Raw genomic sequence first — 22,226 nt, forward strand, 5'->3', positions numbered from 1 at the left:
ACTGCTGACACACTCCAGCCACATGAGGTCTAGCATTGTCTTGCATTAGGAGGAACCTAGGGCCAACCGCACCAGCATATGGTATCACAAGGATTCTGAGGATCTCATCTCGGTACCTAATTGCAGTCAGGCTACCTCTGGCGAGCACATGGAGGGCTGTGCGGCCACCCAAAGAAATGCTACCCCACACCATTACTGACCTACTGCCAAATCGGTCATGCTGGAGGATGTTGCAGTCAGCAGAACGTTCTCCACCGCGTCTCCCGACTGTCACATGTGCTCAGTATGAACCTGCTTTCATCTGTTTAGAGCACAGGGCGCCAGTCGCGAATTTGCCAATCTTGGTGTTCTCTGGCAAATGCCAAACGTCCTGCACGGTGTTGGGCTGTAAGCACAAACCCCACCTGTGGACGTCGGGCCCTCATACCACTCTCATGGAGTCGGTTTCTGACACATGCACATTTCTGGCCTGCTGGAGGTCATTTTGCAGGGATCTGGCAGTGCTCCTCCTGTTCCTCCTTGCACAAAGGTGGAGGTAGCGGTCCTGCTGCTGGGTTGTTGCCCTCCTACGGCCTCCTCCCTGTCTCCTGGTAGCGCCTTCATGCTCTGGACACTACGCTGACAGACACAGTGCCTTCTTGCCACAGCTCGCATTGATGTGCCATCCTGGATGAGCTGCACTACCTGAGCCACTTGTGTGGGTTGTAGACTCCGTCTCATGCTACCACTAGAGTGAAAGCACCGCCAACATTCAAAAGTGACCAAAACATCAGCCAGGAAGCATAGGAACTGAGAAGTGGTCTATGGTTACCACCTGCAGAACTACTCCTTTATTGGGGGTGTCTTGCTAATTGCCTATAATTTCCACCGGTTGTCTAGCCCATTTGCACAACAACATGTGAAATTGATTGTCACTCAGTGTTGCTTCCTAAGTGGACATTTTGATTTCACAGAAGTGTGAATGACTTGGAGTTACATTGTGTTGTTTAAGTGGTCCCTTTATTTTTTTGAGCAGTGTATATCAGAGTACTGTACTGACAAGGACTTGTGGCGTCTCATCCACCAGGAGCTGAAAAATATAGGATGGCGGCACCTGCAGGGTATAGCATCAGGTAAATATATGTCCCCTGCACTGCACCCCATGGTCACAACACACCAAGCGGCAATGTCACCATTGTGGTCTTTGCAAAATATTTCTTCAGTGCAAAGATGAAACCCTGGACGGTCAGGTTTTATAGCTACATTACATAACATGTCTGTCACAATGCTGTATAATCTACAGCAGGTGTGGGGAACCTTTTATCTGCCAAGGGCCATTTGGATATTTAAAACATCATTCGCGGACCATACAAAATGATCAACGTAAAAATTTGCCTGCTGTATTTGGTCAAACATTTATTTAACTCACTTCTAATGTGATGGCTGGAACTGCTTCTCTTTGGTGTGAGGTTAGCTGGTATTGATGATATTGCTGCTCGCAGTTTGTATGTGTGTGAGGGGTGCAGTATGTGTGCGTGTTGTGAGGGGTGCTCCACCCATGCTCTTTCCCCGCCAACATCAGCCGGCAGGGGAGACCTAATGCGTATGCGCAGAAATGGCCGCGCTCACATTAGGATTTTCCTATACCGTAGGAAATAATTGAATAATGCTTTCCTATGGGGAAAATCTGACACTGGAGGTCCTCATGCATAGCTTGAAGACCTCCATCGTCAGATAACGGACCAGAGGTCTGTTTCAATTCCGGAAGTCCCTCTAGTTATTGTCTCATAGACAGCCACTAGAGGAGGAGTTAACCCTGCAAGGTAATTATTGCAGTTTCTCAGTGTGGCATGTACTAACCTCCCTCCATGCAGCCCTCCTCCTGCAGCGCGGTCCAGTCGATCCACGCGGCAGGACTTCCTAATATGGTGTGTAGGCGTGATGTCACGCTTGTTCTTAAAGTGACCACGTCATCATTGCGATCCTAATCTATTTTGATATACAGGTAAGCCTATTTAAAGGCTTGCTTTAACCCATATTCTTTGCACTATCATGGTTTCTGTTTAGATCCTTGTTTAGTGCTCCTTGTGATTTCCTGTGTTTGACTTTAGCTTTGTATTTGACTCGTGATTTCTGGTATCCTAACCCCAGCTTTGTCTTGACTGAGTATTTCTGTTATTCCTGTCCTTGATTTATCTTGACCCTGTTTCTTGTTGTATTAATTAAGCCCGTCGATTCTAAGGCTCGATAATAAGTCTTTCAAATCCACCTTTTGTCGGTTTCCCCTTTCCTGCGTGTTGGGGGAACGGCTCCTGTGACACTCAGAAACTGCAATAATTACCACTGTAGGGTTAAGGGACATGGGACATTACACCCAGACCACTTCAATTAGCTGAAGTGGTCTGGGTGCCTAAAGTGTCCCTTAACCCCTTAAGGACCAAACTTCTGGAATAAAATGGAATCATGACGTGTCACACACGTCATGTGTCCTTAAGGGGTTAAAAGGGCCTATTTTACAAAGTAAAACAGGATAGGTTTCTGACACAGGCTACATTACATTTGCTCATATAAAGCAAGTCCCATTTTTCTCAGAATGACAATGTCTATAATAGTATGATATTGAAGGGTAATGGTTTTTATTTATTTTTTTGTTCTCACCGAACCGAGTATAGATACGTTTTTAGTGAAGTGATCTAGTCAGTCACTTTCAAAGAATGAATACAGTCTAATTCTGGAATGAGACAGTATTCATAGTATGATAATATGGAAGTTTCAAATTTCACTTTATTAAATTAACTCTGACTGGAAAGACATTGGACACCCGAAACAGCAAGTAAGTGATATACCACATGTAAAGTGTTTGACAGATTACCAACAGATGGCACCTGGAGACTTCTGGCACCATAACCACTAGAGTGTACTGTAGTGGTTATGGTTCCCAGAGTGACCCTTCAGGTATCCGCTCTCTGAATTTGCACTTCACTACTCCAAAAAAGCAGAGAACTTTGCAGGGGAATGATCCAAAAACTCCAAAAACTGCTTTATTAGGCTAATTTGTTTTGCATAGAGTATCCCTTTAAAGGAATACAAAATTGCATTCCTAACACAACGGTGTCCCTATGGCACACTCCCCCATTGTAGGATTTAAAAAAAAAAAAAAAAAAATTTCACTTACCTTAACCCCTTAAGGACACATGACGTGTGTGACACGTCATGATTCCATTTTATTCCAGAAGTTTGGTCCTTAAGGGGTTAAAGGAACACTATAGTCACCTAAATTACTTTAGCTAAATAAAGCAGTTTTAGTGTATAGATCATTCCACTGCAATTTCACTGCTCAATTCACTGTCATTTAGGAGTTAAATCACTTTGTTTCTGTTTATGCAGCCCTAGCCACACCTCCCCTGGCTATGATTGACAGAGTCTGCATGAAAAAAACAAACTGGTTTCACTTTCAAACAGATGTAATTTACTTTAAGTAATTGTATCTCAATCTCTAAATTGAACTTTAATCACATACAGGAGGCTCTTGCTGGGTCTAGCAAGCTATTAACATAGCAGGGAATAAGAACATCTTAATTAAACAGAACTTGCAATAAAGAAAGCCTAAATAGGGCTCTCTTTACAGGAACTGTTTATGGAAGGCTGTGCAAGTCACATGCAGGGAGGTGTGACTAGGGTTCATAAACAAAGGGATTTAACTCCTAAATGGCAGAGGATTGAGCATTGAGGCTGCAGGGGCATGTTCTATACACAAAAACTGCTTCATTAAGCTAAAGTTGTTCAGGTGACTATAGTGTCCCTTTAATTCCATCGTTGAAGTCTATTGGAGCTAGCTCCATCTCGTCCAGCGACATCATACTGAAGGCGGACTTAAATCGCATGCGAGACATGCATAGCGCGCACATTGCTTTTACTGCAATAAAATACACATTTGTATTCAGCAAAGTCTCACATGTAAAACAGTACCCCCTATGTACAGGTTTTATGATGTTTTGGGAAGTTACAGGGTCAAATATAGCATGTTACATTTGAAATTGAAATTCACCAGATTACGTTGCCTTTGGGACTGTATAGTAGCCCAGGAATAAAATTTACACCCATAATGGCATACCATTTGCAATAGTAGACAACCCAAGGTATTGCAAATGGAGTATGTCCAGTCTTTTTTAGTAGCCATTTGGTCACAAACACTGGCCAAAGTTAGCGTTAGTATTTGTTTGTGTGTGAAAAATGCATTAAACTTCACTTTTACTGGCGATATCATTGTTGTAATACATTTTACGGTTTTGAAACACTAATATTTGTGTTCAGCGAAGTCTCCAGAGTAGAACAGTACCCCCCATGTACAGGTTTTATTGTGTCTTGGAAAGTTATAGGGTTAAATATAGTGCTAGCAAATCAAATTCCCTTTACTTTCGGCATGGGTTGTCAGGCAGGTCCCGCTAATTGTAATTAATTAAGATACCTAATTAAGTAAAAATATTAGATAAATATATATAAACTTTTTTTTAAATATTTTTATTTATATATAGGTATATATACACATGTATATAGATTTTATATATATATATATATATATATATATATATATATATATATATATATATATATATATATATTTCGTTCTAAGTGTATTTTGAGAGAGATATATATATTAAAGGACCACTCTAGGCACCCAGACCACTTCAGCTTAATGAAGTGGTCTGGGTGCCAGGTCCAGCTAGGGTTAACCCATTTTTTCATAAACATAGCAGTTTCAGAGAAACTGCTATGTTTGTGAATGGGTTAAGCCTTCCCCTATTTCCTCTAGTGGCTGTCTCACTGACAGCCGCTAGAGGCGCTTGCATGATTCTCACTGTGAAAGCATTATGAATGCTTTCCTATGTGACCGGCTGAATGCGCGCGCAGCTCTTGACGCGCGTCCGCATTCAGCCGACGGGGAGGAGAAGAGGAGGATCGGAGGAGGAGAGCTCTCCGCCCACCGCTGGAAAAAGGTAAGTTTTAAACACTTTCCCCTTTCCAGAGCCGGGCGGGAGGGGGTCCCTGAGGGTGGGGGCACCCTCAGGGCACTCTAGTGCCAGGAAAACAAGTATGTTTTCCTGGCACTAGAGTGGTCCTTTAATATCACAATACAGTTAGAACAAAATAACACATCTATATATTTTTTAATTATTTATTTTTTATTTTATTTAACGTATTTACATATTACGTGTAATTATATATATATATATATTAATAGTAAAATACACCTAGACAGTGTATGTGTGTGTGTATATATATATATATATAATCTAAGTATATACTTTTTTTTTTTTTTTTTACACTGATTTAAATGTTATTTTATTTTATTTCCAGCCAGCAGGGGGACTAACTGTCATTACAGGCAGTCCCCCTGCTGGCAATGCCTGAGCCAGCTAACCTGGCCATGTGATTGTGAGGTCCTCGCAAGGCCCCCAGGATGTCGGATGTGCCGCGGGGGGCTCCCTGGGTAAGTTAAAAAAAAAAACGGAGGGCGTACTATTACGCCCAGCGGCGTTTAGAGCCACTTAAAATAGGGCATAATAGTACGCCCCCCCTGTCTTAAAGGGTTAACCGTGCAATGTAAACATTGCAGTTTCTCTAAAATGTCAATGTTTTGCATTTAAGGGTTGAGTGACAGGAACACTGCACCCAGACCAGTTCAATGAGATGAAGTGGTCTGGGTGCCTATAGTGTCCCTTTCACAATTTGCACACCAAACTACTGCAACAATGGGTGTGCAGGAACCCTTACCATTATTACAATAATACACACACACACAAAAAAGTAGAAACAATTAATAAAATTCAAAAAAAGCTTGTTTCTTACTTACCTTAATTTACTATAGATCTAAAGACTTCAGGAAATATTGAAGAAATAACTGAGCTATTTGACACTACTACTGTTTTCAAGGGGGATGCTGAAAGGGATATGGATTTCCGTGGCATTTCCATGGCATTGGACATTTTAAATCATGGATAGTCAACCTGGTCCCTACTGCCCACTAGTGGGCGCTTTGGGATTTCAGGTGGGCGGTGGTGGGTTCTGCAGAAAACGTCCAGTGGGCCTCGATGGCCGTGGACCAAGGCCGGCAGTGGAGATCATTTAATGTCCCCTGCCAGCCCATGCAGAGCCAGCCTTGGTGAGAAAATCAAACAGTGCTGTGCTCGCAGGAGGACAGGAGAGTCAGCCTGCAGACAGAGGAGCTGCACGCTAAAGTGAACAAGTCACCACTGGACCACCAGGGCTTGCAGCATTATGTCCCCCCCTCCCTGGTAAAAGGTAAGAAGAAGGGAGGTGAAGACATTAAGATAGATTTTCACATCTCACCCACCTGCACACAGCATAGACCCTAAGCACACACACACACACACACTACACCCTTCACACACAATGCACACCTCGCGCGCGCACACACACACACGGCACCTCACACACACCGCACCTCACACACACAGAAAAAAGTGGAAGAAAAAAAAATTAGATGCATTGGAGTACTTTTTTTTTTCAAAAAAAATATTTAAAAATAAATCAAATCGCACTTGTGCTACAAAGTTAGTTACTGTGGCACTGGTGGGCGGTAAGGAAATTTTACCTTCAACACAGATACAAAAGTGGGCAGTATGTATTAAAAGGTTAACTACCCCTGGTTTAAATCTTTAAGACATGAATGACCTAACTAAATCTAAATAATACGAGCTTAAGGTTTACTTTGTTTTGTTTTTTCCTCCATGGATAAATCTCTTCACAGCCACACAGATATGTAGCTGCTGCCCAAACTCCCCCATGGGAGTAAACAATGACTTGTACAGAGAACCTATACAAGTTATATAAAAGACTACTGTAACGGATCACCTGGCACCCCGACTGGGTACCTCCGTTGACTGATGCTTCCTAGCTGATGCCGAGGACCATAAGCACCGCACACCACAACAACCGCTGTAGCTTAAGTTGAATCTCACCGTCTTCCTTCTACCCTGGACCAACCTCTGACATCCAGACTTCTCCTCCAAGAGAGCATAACAGGAACAGCTCTTAAAAGAGCCAAGTGATTAGAGGGCAGTATACAAAGTATAGCAATCCCCAGTGTGATTATAGCAGTTCCCCTCCAATCACGAGACAAGACTACGTGTTGAAGGTCAAACAGGATCAGCTTATCTGAGGGTTTATTGAACAGCTTGGTCTTTTATACATTTTTGCCCACAAGGTTACCACCCAGGTGCACCTTGTGGTGCACAGGAACAACAAGCCAGTAAAAACATAGTTTTACATTCAGTCACTTCCATACAGTGTACACAATCCCTCCCCTCTGCCTGTTATATAATTAACAAAGACCAACTCAATTAACTAAGCAGAAAAAGAAAAAAAAAAAAAAAACATTTTTACAAACCCCAAAATACAACATATCCCCACAGTCATATCCCCTGATAGCCCCGATCTGGGTGAACAAATCCAAAAATCACCCAGATCAGTTCAGGAATTTCCTGGAAGTCTTATTTTGGCCCCACCGTGCACATGGTCCCATGCCCAAAACAGTTTCATACACTCGATGACAAAATATTGCTGGACAATTTAAGATGGCCGCCGCCACATGTTTGAATCTGTTCCAGTTAAAAGTCCAAGGGGCAGAAACAGTATCACAGGGCCCATAGTCCCAGGGTAGGAGGCTGGCAAACAGGCCCCTCCAAAAACCAGTGGCGAAGTTGCTTTAGTCACAACTACTATATGATTTCTAATAAAATAGACATTTTTAAAAATGTATTTAAAACAGACCTTCCCACCCATTACAAGGTGATCAGATAGTCATGTTGTCTTGGTAAAGTGTGGTTCTTGTGCCATCCTAGTGACAGACTTGGGAACTCATAAAAAAAAAGAAAAAAGAAATTATATATATATATTTTTTTATTTTTTTTTCTCCTTTTTACAGATTGTAATATCAGTATGTAGTGGTACATACGAACTTTAGAAAAAAATCTTTCTGAACAGGAATACACTGGATTAAGCATCACAAATAATTGATTTATGATGTACTGCTATCAGATGGAAATATGTTCTTTTGTAAAACTAGTTACACAATCTAACCGAAACCATCTGGTCTCTGTTCTGCCATTAATTGTACAGATTTAAATAGAATATACAGAAGGTTATGGGTCATATACAGGGCTCCTACTAAAAACATCAGGAGACAGGATATTTTAGCCACTCCCTGACCACGGCAATAGAAGCACATACTGAAAAATAAATCAAAAAATTGAAACTCAACAGGTGATTATCTTTTCTTGAATGTATGTAATGAATATGTAGTATGGTATCCCTCTACATCACAAGATTTTTTTTTTTTTTTAAACAAATTAATTAAATAATAAGCATTAAAGCAATTTTGTGAATAGTTTCTACCTGGAGAAAACTAAACATGGAAAATTTACAATTTTTCATTATGTGTTTGATCATTCTTTGCAGAAGTAGAGAGATTGCAGGTAGGGATGTACCAAAATGAAAATTCTGGGCCGAAACCGAAAATTCAGGATGCCCTTGGCCGAAAACCGAAAATGACTTTTTTCCCCCCCAAATTATTTTAATATATAGTTTTTTTCTATACTGTTATTAATATTAGACTTTTTAATGAATCTAACATGAAAAACTACAAGCCAATAAAACACAAAACAGAACCCTTCAGGGATTTGTTTCATTCCGATAATTTAAGATAATTCCTAATTATCCTGATACAACATAATCATGATTACAAAGAAGAGGACTGTCATTCAGACAGCTGATCAGGTAAATGCAAATCAGTTGCTCTGACAGACTGAGGGGAATCAGGGTCACTCCAGCAGCTTAAAGCGGCACTGTCATGCCGAATCCCGTTTTTTTTTTAACCCCCCTCCCGCCTCCACTACATCCAATTGCCCCCCTAGTCACCCCCAAATGCCCCTAAGCCCCCCAGATTACCTATTTTTAAATCTGTATCTTCTGCCCCGATCTTTATTCAGGGCGCCGCCATCTTTGTGTGGGTAGGTGAAGTCCCTGTGGGACACGTCATCTACCCACACTAGACAGACTGTGAGATTCCCGCACATGCCCAGTGAAACACCTGGACATGTGAACGGGAATTTCATCTATTCATTCATTCATCAGACAGACGAATGAATGAATAGAAAAAATCAGACGAACAAACTAACACTGAGTATCAGTGTTCGTTTGTTCGATCAGTTTATTACAAGGAGGGAGCTACCGACGTGCAGCTCCCTCCTTGTAATATGTAAAGACAGAAGCGGTGGGGAGCTGTGCTCCCCACCACTTCATAAGCCCCCCAGGTCCCCCCCTCACTCTATGGGGGTCAATATGACCCCCATAATAGCACAAGGGAGATTAAAATCTCCCCAATGCCCCTACTCGCTATACCGCGAGTAGGGGCATGTCCACTAAACAGTGAGCAGCCTGTGGCTGCTCACTGTAAAAACATAAATGGTAATAAGGGGGGGGGACCTACTGTCCTGGCCCCCACCCCTGCGCGGTGGGTGGGGGCCCTAATAAAACAATAAGGGGGGGGGACCTACTGTCCTCCCCCCGGCCCCCACTCCTGCGTGGTGGGTGGGGGCCCTAATAAAACAATAAGGGGGGGGGACCTACTGTCCTCCCCCCCGGCCCCCACCCCTGCGTGGTGGGTGGGGGCCCTAATAAAACAATAAGGGGGGGGGACCTACTGTCCTCCCCCCGGCCCCCACCCCTGCCCGGTGGGTGGGGGCCCTAATAAAACAATAAGGGGGGGGGACCTACTGTCCTCCCCCCCTGGCCCCCACCCCTGCGCGGTGGGTGGGGGCCCTAAATAAAGATATGGGGGGGGGGACCTACTGTCCTCCCCCCTGGCCCCCACCCCTGCGCGGTGGGTGGGGGCCCTAATAAAATAATAAGGGGGGGGACCTACTGTCCTCCCCCCTGGCCCCCACCCCTGAGCGGTGGGTGGGGGCCCTAAATGAACCCCCCCATCAAGGTGACTAGGGGTCCCAAGCCCCTAGTCACCCCCCCCCCCCCACCCCAAAACATTCTAACCCCTACCTACCCCCCTCACCCTAAAAATAGTGAGGGGGGAATAAAATAACTAACCTGTAAAAAAAATAATTAAACTTACCATTTGACGTCTTCTTTTTTTCTAAATTCTTCTTTCTTCAGCCCCCAAAAAGGCCAAATAAAAATCCATCATACCCGTCGCACTTTAAAAAAAAAAAAAAAAAACGAGCGCAAAAAAAAAATTAATCCATGTTCACCCATGGAGGGCACGCCGCGTACTGAGCTCCGCAGGGCGGGTCAAGGCTTATATAGCCTTGCCCCGCCCTGCAATTAGGCTTAGAACACACTGATTGGTTGGTTTAAGCCAATCAGAGTGCTCTGTGTCATTTTACAAGCGTGGGAAAATTCCAAAGAACTTTCCCACGCTTGTAAAATGACACAGAGCACTGTGATAGGATGGCTTGAAAACCATCCAATCACAGTGATCTGTCATTGTACAAGCGTAGGAAAGTTCTTTGGAATTTTCCCACGCTTGTAAAATGACACAGAGCACTGTGATTGGATGGCTTGAAAACCATCCAATCACAGTGATCTGTCATTTTACAAGCGTGGGAAAGTTCTTTTGAATTTTCCCACGCTGTGTAAAATGACACAGAGCACTCTGATTGGCTTAAACCAACCAATCAGTGTGTTCTAAGCCTAATTGCAGGGCGGGGCAAGGCTATATAAGCCTTGATCCGCCCTGCGGAGCTCAGTACGCGGCGTGCCCTCCATGGGTGAACATGGATTAATTTTTTTTTTGCGCTCGTTTTTTTTTTTTTTTTTTTAAAGTGCGACGGGTATGATGGATTTTTATTTGGCTTTTTTGGGGGCTGAAGAAAGAAGAATTTAGAAAAAAGAAGACGTCAAATGGTAAGTTTAATTTTTTTTTTTTTACAGGTTAGTTATTTTATTCCCCCCTCACTATTTTTACGGTGAGGGGGGTAGGTAGGGGATAGAATGTTTTGGGTGGGGGGGGGTGACTAGGGGCTTGGGACCCCTAGTCACCTTGATGGGGGGGGGTTAATTTAGGGCCCCCACCCACCGCTCAGGGGTGGGGGCCAGGGGGGGGAGGACAGTAGGTCCCCCCCCTTATTATTTTATTAGGGCCCCCACCCACAGCGCAGGGGTGGGGGCCAGGGGGGGAGGACAGTAGGTCCCCCCCCTTATTATTTTATTAGGGCCCCCACCCACCGCGCAGGGGAGGGGGCCAGGGGGGGAGGACAGTAGGTCCCCCCCCTTATTATTTTACTAGGGCCCCCACCCACAGCGCAGGGGTGGGGGCCAGGGGGGGAGGACAGTAGGTCCCCCCCCCCTATTATTTTACTAGGGCCCCCACCCACCGCGCAGGGGTGGGGGCCAGGGGGGGAGGACAGTAGGTCCCCCCCCTTATTATTTTACTAGGGCCCCCACCCACCGCGCAGGGGTGGGGGCCAGGGGGGGGGGACAGTAGGTCCCCCCCCTTATTATTTTACTAGGGCCCCCACCCACCGCGCAGGGGTGGGGGCCAGGGGGAGAGGACAGTAGGTCCCCCCCCCTTATTATTTTATTAGGGCCCCCACCCACAGCGCAGGGGTGGGGGCCAGGTGGGGAGGACAGTAGGTCCCCCCCCTTATTATTTTATTAGGGCCCCCACCCACAGCGCAGGGGTGGGGGCCAGGGGGGGAGGACAGTAGGTCCCCCCCCCCTTATTATTTTATTAGGGCCCCCACCCACAGCGCAGGGGTGGGGGCCAGGGGGGAGGACAGTAGGTCCCCCCCATCTTTAACCCCCGCGCAGGGGGGGGGGGGGTTATTAGGTGTTTTTTTGGTTTTTTTTTTACAGTGAGCAGCCACAGGCTGCTCACTGCTTACTAGACATGCCCCTACTCGCGGTATAGCGAGTAGGGGCATATTATTTACTAATACTAAGTAATCTTTACTTAGTATTAGTACATTTGGCTTCAAGACCAATTCAGGTCTTTCAGCCTTTTAGTAGATAGCTCCCTAATACCGTGGGAATTAGGGAGTTATCTACTAAGCGGCTGCAAGATGCAGCCACAGCAATGAATAGGATCGGAGTTTCATTCATTAGAATGAAATTCCGATACGAACAAAGTACCGAATTGCATCCTAACACCAATGGAGAAACTCTTCTCATTCTGTTAGGATGCAATTCGGCAGTTTTGCCGGCGTTCTGTCTAAGTGACAGGACTTTCGGCAATACTGACAGGAAGCATTGTGGGAACTGGGAGGAAAGCTAGGGATCATGGGAAAATTGCTCTGACCAGCGGAAATGAAGCACACTTTGCTCCTCCGCTGGTCAGAGCTGGTCAAGCGGAGGAATCCTCCATAAGACAGAGTCCCTACTTTGTCTTATGATTTTAAAGAAAACTAAAGAAGACAGGAAGAAAAGAATAACAGATCCCGAGAGAGGGGGAGGAGAGGAAGAGATTGAGGAAAGGTAAGTTCGGCATGACAGTGCCGCTTTAACTGCTTAATGTCAATGCCAGAAACCATAAACTTAGTACAAATGGGGCCAAGTACAGAGATTGGAACATGATCATATAAACTAAGTCTCATGGCAAATCCAAACATTTGGGACTGGACTATACAGCTGGACTTAGTGCTTTGATTAAAGTAGTCAGTAACTGGTGCTCAAACATTGTAAGTTTTCATTGTAAGTAGAACAGCAGCAGCCTCAATACCTCACCCAGAATTCGTCCTTGAGAATACACATTTAGCAACCCCATCTTTTTCTATGTAAAAAGATAAAGCTTTATTTATTTATTTTTTTAAGGTGGATTGCTGTGAGTCCGGTATGATCTTGCAGGGGCAAAAGACTAAACTAAAGGTGGGCACAGAAGAAGACCAACCTTACTGGCCATAGACTGGAGATGCCCACAAGGCACTCAGTGTCTCCTCAGGCTGTCCCTATTCTGAAATCCCCAGTGATGCAAATGGCAGGCCCTAGGTCAAAACTAAACAGTGTCTCTCTCCCAATGCTTTCCCTGGTCTGCTGCTGCGGTGCAGTGATGTGAGCCTAATGTGAAGTTTCCTGCAGCCCAGCCAGTTACAGCCACTGATCCCCCTGTCCCCATACACTGCACACATACCTTGGCAGCCATGCTGTGCGGAACTCACACACACTTCCCATAGAACGTTGCCCTGGAACATCCCAGCGCTTTGTTCAGATCAGGTGCATGCCGGCTTCCGATTGGCTGCCGCAAGGCCGACCTTCACGTGCCTGTAACGTGACCACCGCCTCCTTCTGCCCTGTAAAGGAGACAGTAGAAGGCTGCTCTCCGTGGGAGGCAAGACCCGGGCTGCGCTCAGCCATGCTACAAGAAGTAACCGGCTGCAGGGGAGCGCAGTGCCTGACATTGTGCCCCTGGGCCTCCTTATGGTAGTGCCGTCCCTGGAAGGGAAGGGTGTAATTTTCGGCTGAAATTTTGGTGCATCCCTAATTGCAGGCTATTAAGTTAACCAAATAGTGACAGATTAAAGAATTGTAAAGATACAGTAAATGTGACAATGTAAATTAAAGGATCACTACACTTCCCACATGGGGAGGGGGGGAATAAATCACTGTTTAGTAGATATACCCCCAATGAATACAAGCATGTATCTTCATGCATGTATTCATTGGGGGTATATCTTAATAGAGCATGCAAAGGCTGCAGTTCTTATGAACTGCAGCCTTAGCAAGCCTTCCCCTTCTTTCCCAGAAGGGACTTGCAGTCTCTTCCCAGGAAACAAACCAATAAGCCTCGGAATTTGTGCACACAACTACATGAGCCGGCGCGTGCATGCACACACACATATACGTGTGCGCGCGCACACGTCTAGTCTGAGGTCTGGCACTAAGGAGTTGGTGAGTGGGGAGGCAGGCACACGCAAGTAGAGGGTGCCTGCCACTTCCGTTATCTCAGAATCTGCAGTGCCCCTCTCCCTCCCACCCCATGTTGCTAAAGGGGTTAAAATAGGAAAGCATTATTCAATGCTTTCCTATGGGGATTCCAGCGATGCTGGAGTTGTTCATGCATAGCGTGAGGACGTCCAGCGTCGTTTAAAACACTTTTCGTGTTCTAAGAACACGGAAGTCCCTCTGGTGGCTGTCTGATAGACAGCCACTAGAGGAGGACTTAACCCTGCAAGGTAATTATTGTAGTTTATAAAAACTGCAATAATTACACTTGCAGGGTTAAGGGTGGTGGGAGTTGGCACCCAGACCACTCCAATGGGCAGAAGTGGTCTGGGTGCCTGGAGTGTCCCTTTAACGCAGGGGTTCTCAACCCAGTCCTCAAGGACCCCCTACCAGTCCAGGATTTGGGGATTACCTGGGTGTGTCTAAGGCGTTTAGAAAAAGGGAAAACAAAACACCTTAGACTCTAAGGTGTTTTTTTTATTTTTCTAAACACCTTAGGCACACCCAGGTAATACCTAAACACTGGACTGGTAGGGGGTCCTTGAGGACAAGGTTGAGAACCCCTGCTTTAACGGAAGGAGTCTGCAAACCTCCCTGGCTGTTTGACTGACAGCCAGGTGGGTGTTCGCTAGCAAATTTATAACAGTGCTGATTTCTCATAGAAAATCACTTTTATAAACTGGGGTTAAACTAGGCTACTCCTCACCCATAAAGCACTTCAGCAAGCTGAAGTGCTTTTGCGGTGTGGAGTGGTCCTTTAACCCCTTAAGGACCAAGCTTCTGGAATAAAAGGGAATCATGACGTGTCACACACGTCATGTGTCCTTAAGGGGTTAAGACAAAATTGCTGACACAATGGGATTGCATATTCCCAAAATGCCAGCAAAACTCAACTACTACAAGTGCGTGTGGACATGATATCCACTTATGTTGAGCACTGCTCACCTCTCCACCTCCTGCAACATAAAAAAAATGCAATGTTTTACACCCCAGGATTAAAAGGACTTAAAGGGACACTCCAGGCACCCAGACCACTTCTGCTCATTGGAGTGGTCTAGGTGCCAACTCCCACTACTCCTAACCCTGCAAGTGTTATTATTGCAGTTTTTTATAAACTGCAATAATTACCTTGCAGGGTTAACTCCACCTCTAGTGGCTGTCTATTAGAGGGAACTTCCTGCTCTATAGCACAGGAAACCTGTGCTAGAGCGTCGCTGGACGTCCTCACACTGTGTGAGGACCTCCAGCGTCGCTCAAATCCCCATAGGAAAGCATTGAAATTCGTGAGGCAACTTCTATCCTAAGTGACTCGGTCCAACTTAGGCGTTCTCTGGTCTCTGTTGCCGGCTGAATTCAGGGAAGAACAATGGAGCAAATAATGACACGTGCACACAGTTTGCTTTCCAAGGATCTTCAAATGTATTATGGAATACTTGTCATATTTATACAGTATTGATTATGAACTTTGACATACAAAATATGCAATAAATGGTTACACAGGATACAGGTTTATGCTAAAAGCAGAAATAACTGATCTTGCACAAGAACTACATATGCCTCGTGGTCAATCATGCTTTATCTTGCGTGATTCTTTCCTAGCAATCAGCAGGTCAAACATAGAATTTGTTAGGTCTAAAGCATAAGTTATAAATCAAAAATAACCTGTGGTTAGTCTGGTTTTTAGCTCTTGTGTAAGTCATAAGAAAGAGATTATTTTATCTGAATTTGATAGATGAGATTATAGATGAGGTTCATTAACTCTTTCTATCCCTTTATTTCCTATGGGGAGACGTAATGCGCATGCGCGGCATTGCCGCGCATTAGGTCTCCTCGGCCGGTGGGCGGGATCAGTCTCACCCACCGGCCGACGGAAGAACAGGGAGGAGCGTCGAGGAGGAGGAGACAGCGGCGAGGGACATCGCCGCTGCCTCAGGTAAGTGACTGAAGGGGTTTTCACCTCTTCAGTACCTGGGGATTGGTGGGTGGGAGGGAGAGGGACCCTCCAGTGCCTGGAAAACGGATCGTTTTCCTGGCACTGGAGTTTCCCTTTAAATTAGACTAACTGATCTGGGTGACTATAGTGTATTTTTAAAGTCCCAATGTATGAGAGTCTTGGATAAGTACCGTAATGTGTTTCCAAAAAAATGTAATAAAACTCAAGTGGGCCTTTTTTCCCCCCAGTGTAAGGGACATCATAGAAAAGAATACCCCACACTTACTAAAAGTTCAATAGATCAGTGGTTCATTCCTGATTTATAATTTAAATTACACCGAGTGGAACTGGCTCACACAACTACATACAGTGAACTATTTACTGTATTAGTTCAGCCAAACTCATTACAATGGGACCCACTCCAACATTGGAAGAGTGATAGTAAGGGGGAATGATAGAGTGAGTCTCCACTGCAAAAAAATAAAAAAAAATTTAAGAACTACTCGAACATGAAAATTCAACTAGTTTTAGATCAGGATACAATTTGTTTTTAAAATCATAGTTTGGGTTAGGGGAAATCAGTCACTCAATACTAATACAGTCCATATTCCTCACCCCTCCACTTAAGGCTGTGCCAGTCCTCTGATAAAGGTGAAGTCACATGTCTTACCAACTGATACAGGTGTTAGCACAGCTAACATGTGATAAGAATGTCCCTATTTAAATTTCCATCACAACCATTACAAAGCATACAGCTGAACAATTACCAAAGGATCTTGGAGCCAGGGTGTGGCATAAATATGCAGCAGTGAATAAGCACAATGCTGATAAAATAAGAACATTGGTTAATTATTATAGGAAGTGCATATATTACACAAATGACTAGGTTATTCTAGGAATGTAAGTATTCTTAAAAAGCAAAAAATAAATTTTAAAAAAAAATTATATATATATATATATATATATATATATATATATATATATATATATATATATTATGAAAAATAATAAAAAAAAAATTTAAATAAAAAAACCACACACACGCACTAATACTAAGGAAAACAATACTGAACACCAATATTTCATTTTCTGGTGTAAAATGAAAAGGACATTTAAAAAAAAAAAAAAAAAAAAAACCTCAATTCACCTGCATCATTTCTTCAAGTATCAATGTCAAGCTCTACATATCATCATTTTAAGGACACAACACTCCAGAGTTCCATTACTTCCCTGATGCCAATAACTTGAAGTCTGATTGCAAGTTATATGTTGACATGAATTCTTTTTTTAAGCGATATGGCGTCATATCTGTTTTCTTAACGTAGGTACCACAAGCTATCTGCTCAGGTATCACAAAAACCCCATTCACACAGCAGGTGTATGACACAGCACCATCACTATCTCACGCAACTTCACAGGGCTCTGCCAACAGCAGCTATTAGGGTAATTAACTGCTAAGAAAAGCTCTAGCAGTGACGTCCTTACCAGCCGCGGGTCACTTACTGCCGCCCCTCCCTCCTCCAATCCCTAACCGTGCTATGACGGCACGGACTAACCTCGTACAACACCCGCTGAACGGGGAAATCACGGGGCTCCTTACTGGCACAGCGCGGCTGCTTTATACAAGTATATATTGCCCTATGTGTAACCGTGCGGCAGGTGTAGCATTTTTATATTAAGAAAATAAAGAGCGATATTTACCAAGAATAGCGGTATGTGCTGTCACGGTCCGTTCGTCATCCACGGAAACACGAAACTCAGCACTGAATGGGTTCAGCTAGTCAGCCGCCGCCGACGTCACATTCTCTCGAGATATCAGTCACCTGATACCGCAGCCTGTCCTGCCTCGCACACTGCGGGCAGGCAGGTTCTGCCTCAGACTGGGAGTAGGGGGAGGGGGTCAAATAATTATTTATATTTTTTGGTTGGTAAAAAAAATAAAATTTAAATTGTTCTGTTTATACTTCAGTTGCTGTTCCTTACTATCTCATTTTTTATAACCAGGAAAGGGATAGTGTTATTATAGTGAGAAAATGAGTATAATGTGACAGAGCATTTTACAGGTATTTTTGTGATTCCTGACTCATTGGAATATTTGTTGTATAACTTCCAAAAATTAAAGGAAATCCTAGACGTACCGGGTGTAAAAATCAAGACTAACCTATTTTGTGTTATTATTTTTTGTTGCAGTTGTATAGAAATTATTAAATGTAAAAGTGAGAAAAAAAATGTATTAGAAAAATGTTATTCCATTTTTTTTTAACAATTCATATTTCAGAGGTAACTCCAACCCTACAGCAAAACTGGGGGAGGCCTGCAGCAGCCAAAGCCAACTGGAGCACCAGGGAATCCATCAGATCTCCAGGGGATGTATTATTGCCCTCCTTCCTGCCCAGGAGTTAAGAAAGTGGGGGGTGAGGCAAATGCTCTGTTTAAAAAAAAAAGGCATCACTGGTCTGTTTGGGGAAGCTGTGTTTAACACAGCCTCCACATAAATTTGTGACCCCCTCACTCACCACCCTTCACTCTATCACAATCACTCCCTCTAACTATATCACATTCTCCCTCAACCTTGTCACACTAACCACCCTGCCACAATCACCCCCTCACCCTGCCACACTCACCCAACTCCCGCACTCACCCATTAACCGTGTCACATTCACCTACTTCACCCTTCACCTTATCACAGTCACCCCATAAAGATAGTCATGGTCGTAAACACAGTCCCTCCCACACATAAACACAACACACAAAGACCACAGGCATCCCTTCTTACACACAAAACAATCGCTGTACAATGTGCTGGCTGCCAGTAAAGCCGATGGATGGGAGCATGATGGGATTTCGTTGATCCCAGTGTGCACCGGCTGCCTGCCCTTGATAGGAGAAAAGAGGGGCACCCAACTGAGTCTTTGCCCCGGTGAAAGAATGTCTAGCTTTACCACTGCTCCAAACCTTTTTGCCAGTTGTATTTTTTAATTAATAATGCCCTATTGGGCATTATTTTTAGGTCCTCCCCATAAAAGTTAAAATAATGCTTTAAAAAAGCTAAAAATATACCTGCAATCGCACTCTGAGTCGGTGAGAGGAGGAAGAGAGTGGGGATGGAGGGATCTTCAAAAAAAAAAAATATAACAGAAGGTAGTGGAAAAGCTTATCTTTTAGGAGGGAGGGCAGACAAACGCTTCCCATTGCAGGCTCTGCCTGTAAGGGACAAGCTAATTAAGTCCAATCCTAGCATGGAAAGCAGTGTCATCGAATTAACATTTGGTTAATTTGGTTCTGGGCTGCCAAAGTCACGTGTGCTGAGAGAGTAACTAGCCTCCAGCATGAAAGTGCTAATATCGCAGTATATTCAAGGTACAAGCAGAAACACCACACTTACAGACTCCTACCACCATGACCACTTCTAAAAGCAGAAGTGGTCATGGTGGTTGTGTGGTGGAATCTCGGTAAAAATAAATTTAGTAGGCAGAGATTGTCACGTGGTATGTGCACGTGCATATACTGATGTATCGGTCGGTTGGTTGCATGTGGCAACGATACAATCAGTAGTGTACGGAGCATGTGCAGGAATACAGGATATAGAGTATTTCCCCTCCTCCATTGTGCTGGGCAAAGCCATGTGGTCAAACAGGAAGTTAGTCTTTGTTCTGTTGATTGGGTAAGAGTACGTGTGGGTGGAGCTAATTATGGGAGGAGCTATATACCTATATAAGGGACCTGCACTGTATGATCAGGACTCAGACTTTGCTGTTTTTTGGTGACATTAGTCCCTCTGAGTCCCGGTCGGTGAATCGAATAAAGATCTCTTCCTTCCTGAAGAAACCTGTGTCCATCTCTGGGTGCTCGGCTTCCGTCAGTTTCTCCGGTATCAGTTGGAGTAACCTTTTCAAAGAACAATATAGCTTTAGGAATACAAACATGTATTCCTAATGCCAACATGTTGCCATGTCTGTTTTAATGATTTGCTCCCACCTAAGACTAGAAAAAAATGTACACACCTTTACTCCCCTGGCAGGCCAGTCTTGCAGTGGCCGCCCCACTTTGTCACTTTTATAAAATAACCTTGTTACACTCCCTGACTGTCATTCAAACAATCGGTCCTGTTTAATTCCTCGTGCTAGCTTAGTGGAGCTAATTTCAAGTGCACAGCACCCAGGCGCTCTGTGAGTAGAGGTGCATTGCGGTGGTAGACTCCTCTCGCTAAGCCCCACCCTTTGTTTTAAGCTCCGCCTCCTGTCTGAAGGCCCTCAGAGCTCCTGGAAAGCTGGCTGGGCTGGAAGGTAAAGCTGGAAGGTGAGCACATACAGCAAAGGTGGGGGGGGGCTACATAAGGGGGCTACATAAGGGCACAGGAGGGGAAGGGGCTAAAGATGGCACAGAAGAATGGTTACATAAGGGCACAGGTGCGGTAGGGGCTAAATATGTCACAGGAGAGGGGTTACATTAGGGCATAGGAGGGTAGAGGGGGCTAATAGGTCACAAGAAGGGGAGGGGCCAATAAAAGGGGGTGCTACATAAGCGGATGGGGGGAGAGGGGCTAAAGAGGGCACAGGAGGGAAGGTGGCTAAAGAGGGCACGGTGAGAGGGAAAAGAGGGCACAGGAGGGAAGTGGGGCTACATAAGGGCACAGTAAGCTATGGGGCTAAGGAGTGCACAGGAAGGGAGGGGCTACATAAGGGGACAGGTGGGGCTAAAGAGGGCACAGAAGGAGAGGGGGGCTAAAGAGTGCACAGGAGGGAAGGAGGGCTACATAAAGGGACAGGAGGGGAAAGCGGCTAAAAAGGGCACAGAAGGGGAGGGGGCATAAGAGGGCACAGAAGGGGGGCAACATAAGCAGACAGGAGGGGAGAGGGGCTAAAGAAAACACAAGAGGAAAGGGGGGCTAAAGAGTGTACAGGAGGGGAGGTGGCTAAAGAGACACAAAGAGGGGCTGAGGGGAGATATAGAGACACACACAGAGGGGCTGGGGGGCACATAGAAACACACACAAAGGGGCTGGGGGGACCAAGAGCACTTGGGGAGCAAAGAGACACAGAGGGGCTGGGGAAGGGGGGAAACAGGACACACAACGGAGTTGGGGGACAAACAGATGCACAGATTGGCTGGGGAAGAAAGAGACACACAAAGGGTCTGGAAGAGATGAACAGACACAAAGAAAGGCTGGGGGTGAGACACACAGAAGGGAGGGGGTAAAAGAGACACACAAAGGGACTGGTGGTAGAAATAGATGCCAGCCACAGCAGCCTGCCAGGTGGCCACAGCAGCCAACTGGCCAAAGCAGCCTGCCAGTCACAGCAGCCATCCAGCAACAGTAGTTAAGGTGAGAAGAAACAGCTTGAGCTGGGTATCACAGAGCTTTGTTATATCACTATAATGTGAATGGGGGCCAGCATTTTAGAGAAAACCCTCTCCAGGGCCCATTAGACTCCATGAGGTCTTGAGGGGACTATTTTTAACATACTGTTTACATATTTGTGGAATGAATATTCCTGGAAACATTAAAAAAAATAGTGGGTGTTTTTTACATTTTAAAAATGTAAAACACACTGCATCCCGTGCACACACACACACACACCGAGACACACACCACATCCCCTGCACACAGACAAACCCTGCTTTCCTTGTACACACAGAGAGACACACTGCATCTCCTTCACACAGATACACCCTGCATTCATTGCACACAAAGAGGCACACTGCATTCCCTGCACAGACTCAAACACACTGTCTGCATCCCCAGCACACACTCAGACACTATTCACTACACACACTGCATAGCATAATGGATGTGGTCGTGTTTTGGTGTGCATGCTTTTGGTGAAGGGGGGGGGGGGCTTTTTATTTATTTTTTATTTTTTTATTTTTTTTACAGTGCAGCTGAGGTGGATTATTGGGCAAGCTTAATGTCAACTATAGGAGGTGTTATCAAATGTATTTTTTGGGCTGAAGTCCCTAGTCCACAGAGCAACGCCCTCGGGATGGGATAGAGCCAAAAGTGGAAGAGAATGGTGAGATAAGTTACACAGGGACATTCAAAAAAAATAAACAAACATACCGCTGAAAACAACAATGCATGCACACACAGTAACGTCCAGTGAAGGACACTCATACATACAAACATACACACACACACACACACGTCTTACAAATAGATTCTTGCATTTACAAATACATTCCATACAAATATTCAATAACTGCATCTGCACAAATTAATATTATACACAAATATTCATTTGAATTCATTTCTGTATTATAAATACATTGACTCTCTGCAAAATACACACAGTTTACACACAGTTCATACAAAAACACCACCAGCTGACAAGATTCCATT

General features: G+C 44.6%; 1 protein-coding gene across 2 annotated transcripts in view; it reads right to left on the bottom strand.

Moving 5' to 3' along the window:
* Positions 1 to 17,741, bottom strand: part of CYSTM1 (cysteine rich transmembrane module containing 1) — a 51,948-nt gene extending 34,207 nt beyond the window's left edge. The window contains exon 1 of one of the 2 annotated variants that reach the window (XM_063445288.1): positions 17,588 to 17,741. The gene's annotated coding sequence lies outside the window, so the exon portion shown is untranslated. The remainder of the gene's footprint in view (positions 1 to 17,587) is intronic. The other variant, XM_063445287.1, reaches the window with a different exon arrangement.
* Positions 17,742 to 22,226: the final 4,485 nt, after the last annotated feature.

Source organism: Pelobates fuscus, chromosome 3, assembly GCF_036172605.1.
Source record: "Pelobates fuscus isolate aPelFus1 chromosome 3, aPelFus1.pri, whole genome shotgun sequence".
NCBI lineage: Eukaryota > Metazoa > Chordata > Amphibia > Anura > Pelobatidae > Pelobates > Pelobates fuscus.